Below are 5,215 nucleotides of genomic sequence, written 5' to 3'. Positions count from 1 at the left end.
AATATGTTTAAAAAACAATGTTAAAAAGCTCCGCAAAATATGCATAGCAACATTTACTTTTCCTTTATAGTTCAATAAATCAGGACATCAACATAAGGGCAATGCAAAAAGGAAACGGATACAGGATAGTTCCAATCCAACTCATTTTCACTTTTTGGAAAGAAGCAAAACCATGACCGACTAATTTAAAAATCATGCAATAAGACAAATACACACACAAAAAAAATTCAGCACTCTAAATAACCAAGTCAAATAATCCATGAGTATGTAACAAGGAAGTAGAATAATGGAGACACAGGCTCTAGGGATGGCAGTGGACAGGGGGAAAACGGGGCCCTGCCCCCACCTTGCCCCGCTTGGACTGGGGATGAAGGGCATGAAACGGGGATGGAGGCGGGGATGAAGGTTAAAATATATCCCCGTGCGGGGATGGACTTACACTTTCCCCCGCCCTGCCCCACCCTGCCCCGCCCCGTTCCCAATCCTTCAAGGGATGACTATAGACCCAGGGGAAATGGGGGCCCGCCCCGCCTCACCTCCGTTTGGACCGGGGATGGAGGACATGAAACGGGGATGGAGGTTAAAAATGCATCCTGGTGCGAGGATGAAGGTTTGGATTTTGAGAGGGGGTAGGGATGGAGACCTTGTCCCCCACCCTCGCCCCGGTCCACTGCCATCCCTCAGCCAATATACACATGAAAATACACCAAAATTAAAATAAAAAATATAAAAAACATGATAGAAATATTATACAATAACTCTATTTTAACACAGTCAGTGGTAGCAGCAGGAGTGCAGTCAAAAGAGAGAGAGAAGGCCAAGAGATTCAACAGAGCTGAAGAAAATTAGAGGACGGCTATGGAAAAGCACAAGCAGTCATGAAAAGGCAGAACATACAAATATAAATGTAAAATACCAAATCTTGAAATAGAGCTTAAAGATAGTTTGTGAAATGGCTCTTGACAAGTTGAGACAAGTTAGAAAACTGAACAAGGCAGGTTGCATTCCATATGTAAATGCCTAAAACCAACACAAAAACTTCTTAATTAAGGGTAGCTATGGGCTCCTATTAAAACCAGATAGGCCAGAAGTTGCAATTGGGGCAAAATACAAAATAGCCATCTTGGTTGGTGGTGCTCAGACTCAGAATGCCTATTGGCAGAAACAAGAAACAAAAGACAACAAACAAAAATTGCATCATTTGCTTGTGACTACAATCTGCACATTTTTCTTGCAATCTAATTTTCTAATCTCAGTCTGCTGGAGGCCCAATTGAGCAAGTGTTGTGTGTCAGACCAATACTGTCAGGGCAAAGAAACAAAGGGCACAACGGCTCCAAAATTTGGAGGGCCCTCCAAAATAGGAGGCCCTAGGTAGTGGCCTCAAATCTCAGAGAGACCAGCCGGCCGTGACGGGCTCCACATATGTGATCTACATCATTCATTTAGTGAAGATAGACATTTGAATCACAATCTAGCTTATGTGCATAATTTTTTTGGGATTAAAACTTCAACGCTTGACCAAATACAAAATTTTGTGATTGAAAAGATCACAAATTTTTGTTGAAAAAATACGATTCAAGAGTCAAGTCTTATTAAATGTATCTTTTTTTTTATTGTTTTAGAAATGCATCCATTTATCTGACTTATATAGATGAACAATGCAACCTAAGTTGGAACGGCCCTCAGGAAATAAGGTAGCCTTATTGCACATTAAATAAAGTGCAGGATACTTAAAAAGATATTTTACAAGAGGATAAAATATATTTTTCCCTTTGTAAACATTTATTTTCTAATTTTAATTATTTTTTTACTGATAAAAGAGAAAAAAATATACATAATTTGTCAAGAGAAAAAGTTTAGCACTATTTTCCTGTTTAAACTTTTGTTACTATGGGTTCACTGGATTCAAAACTTCAAACAAATTTGTCAAACTTTTGTCTTCAAAATCTATTTCACCTTTTATGTTGCAGCCGACCATGTAAACTTGGCAGATTTACATGGTGGAATAATGACTTTTGAGTGCTATTCTTGCTTAAAAAAAACAAAAAAACAAATTCAAAGTTTTCTGTGGTGGAGAATGTGAAATGTCAAGCAAAAGAAGTCTCTGAAACTGAACACAACCTAACACGAGCTTTGCGTTCCCATCCCCTGTCATTTTCAATTGAAGCATGCATTTGACGTTTATCCTCTTGAAAATCAAGTCGTTTAGAACTTGCTACCACTCGAAACCAACAGCATATCTACTGTTGATGGGTTTACTTTTGTTCACAGATTGACCATACCAACCATTCTCTTATCAAAATGAGGAAACTCTCGTCACCTTGGAATCTCTCGTCCAAATGAGGTAACTACGACCCAATTTACTAAGAGGGAAACCCTCTCTCTCTCAACGATAAATTAAGGGTGTGTTTAGATACTTTGGAGGAGAATTCTCAAGGAAAGATGAATTCTCAATCCAAAGAAATGTCAAGAAAGTGAATTCAAACTCTAAATTTCCCTTCTTTGGATAACTCAGCTGTGTTCAATGATTTCCCTTGAAAACTCTCGTGTTATTATTTGGCTATATCATCGAATTTCGGTGAGAGTTTTTGTTCTTCCACTTGTATAACATTTGAGAATTCTACATGAATCTCTTCTCCGGATCTTAAATCGAATAAAAAAATACAGTGGACCGAAATATAATGAGACATGATGGTCTAATATCACTAGTTTGCAGATGAAATCAGATATACAGGCATGCAATAAAAAAAATTAAGTACCTTACTGCTAGATGCTCTATTATTGATCATAGAACCATGTATCCAAAAAATCTCATAATCTAAGCATATCCTGACCTGGTCACTTTAATTGATCCGTTTCTTTCCTCTTGAGCAAAAGAAAAGGAATTCATATTAAATAACAGACGATGACGATAGATAGAAAAAAGGAAAAAAGTGGCCAGCAGTCACTCACATTAAAACAATCTTAAGTGGTTAGTGCAAATAAGTGCAGCAGCATTTATCCATGAACAGCAGTGATCCATATAACCGAAAGCTCTATAATCCCATTGCAATGGGCCTATACCTTAAGCCAAGATTCAGACGAATAACTAACATGTTCTAAAAACTACTCAAGTTTTTGTAGCATAAAAGTCCTAATCACCAAAACTGGCATAAAAGTTCTTCATGACTAACATAGTAAGCCATTCTTACAGCCTGACTTGTGTATAAGCAAATCATACAACCATTGTTTTTTATATTCTTGTCTGTTCCCAGTTATGTCACTACTTTTAGAAACTCGGAAGCAGTCAACCCATCAATCTTTTGAACTTCTTTTGTAACCTCACTTTGCATATCCTCAGAGTGAACCTATTCATAACAGCAGTAAATCCTTCTAGAGACTCAGCCATCTTATCAGCCATTTGCCTTTTTCTTTTGTTATGATGAGGAGCACTTGGTGACACTGTAGTGCCACCCACACTACAACTAGATATACCTTCACCATGTGTAGAAGACGTAGGTGAAGCAGCACAGTCTTCCTCAATGTTGTGAATTTGATGGGCCTCTAGTTTCGATTTTCCCCTTTGATTATCTTCAGTTTGTTCATGTGTCGAGCTCTTGCCATCAGCAGTGGTAGAGGAAAACTTTCCTTCAGCTTTATTATTTCCAATAACGATACCAAGTTGATCAAGGTTGTTGATTGACTTTCCCCTGTATTTTTTCATTTCTGGATTTCCCTAAGCAAAACATAAAATTTGTTAGTCATTAAATAATTATAAATACAAGTTGTTTTGCTTTATAAAATATATTTACCTTTATGTAGTTAGTCCAAACTTCATTAGGAGCGGTCACTTGCTTGGTATCTAGATCAAATCTTACAATCCACGAGTCGATTCTTACTAAATTGATCATGTTGAATCCATCTATCCATTTTGGAGTCCACCATTAACTGTTTATACCAACCACACAATATATGATTTATCTAATGAAAATTGCATGTGAGAAAAAACCATCCCTATACACTTTATACATTCAATTCAATTAATATAATTACCTGCAACAACCACCCTAAAAGCTGACTACCTACAATAACACCTTAACCCATATTCAATAGTTCATAAAAATATTGAATATTAACTAAAGTACAAGCAAACAAACATAAATTAGCTATAATACAAACACACACACACATACACACACACATATATATATATAGTAAACCCCAAACGGTAAATATGATAGAAAATATTAAATAAAACACAAAAAATATACAAAAAAATATCTACTACTACAACAACAACTAAACACAAATATGCATGGAGCTATTAAATACTCGTATCTAAAAAAAATCAAAATGAAATATAACAATATGTATATATATTATTCGTATGGAACTCAACTTCAAACCTAATCAGAAAAGTTGATGAGAAAGATGATACCACAACCTCATTGGAATACATCAAAATATTTTTTAAAAATTCTTAGGGTTCTAGAGAAAAAAGGGTTAAGGCTCTTTCTAAAAAAAAAAAAAAAGATAAATAAAATAAAAAATGACTTTATATACAATTCAGCAAATCATGCGAACTTAGTTAAGTATTTGCAAAATTCACATATTTGAAAATAAATTCACATATTTTTTAGGAACTTCACATATTAGAAGGATATATATATATATATATATATATATATATATATATATATATATATATATATATATATATATATATATATATATATATATATATGCCAACTTAGTCAGGTATTTGCAAAGTTTAGAGGTTTGAGTTTAAAAGGATGTTCGCAAATATTATTATGTGAACTTCATGCGATTCACAAAAAAACATGTGGAACTCCTTTTAAGTGAGAATTTGGGATACCCGAGGAGCAATATATCACGCGAACTTCATGAGTTTTGCACATAAGAAGGGTAAAAAAGTACTAACGAAGTTGGATTTTTGCGGTTTTGGTCATTGGGTGGATTTTAATAAATTATGAAAGATTTTAAGAAACACACCATTTTTACCGTACAATACAATCATTTTCTGATTTAAAATGGGTACAAAGATAAAGGATGAGTGAAATCGAACACAAAAGCTATAGGATTTGCACTTTATGCTTGCAAGCTAAACACTTCAGCCATTTGTACTGTTATTGAATGTATCTACAGTATATTTTCACTACTTAACAAGCTCATATAAGCTGAGCTACATTGAATAATTGTTCTTGTTTGACTTG

This window comes from Nuphar pumila, chromosome 14 (genome assembly GCF_984573655.1).
Source record: "Nuphar pumila chromosome 14, dmNupPumi1.hap1.1, whole genome shotgun sequence".
Lineage (NCBI taxonomy): Eukaryota > Viridiplantae > Streptophyta > Magnoliopsida > Nymphaeales > Nymphaeaceae > Nuphar > Nuphar pumila.
The sequence above is the reverse complement of the archived record's forward strand: the minus strand, read 5'-3'. Positions refer to the sequence as shown.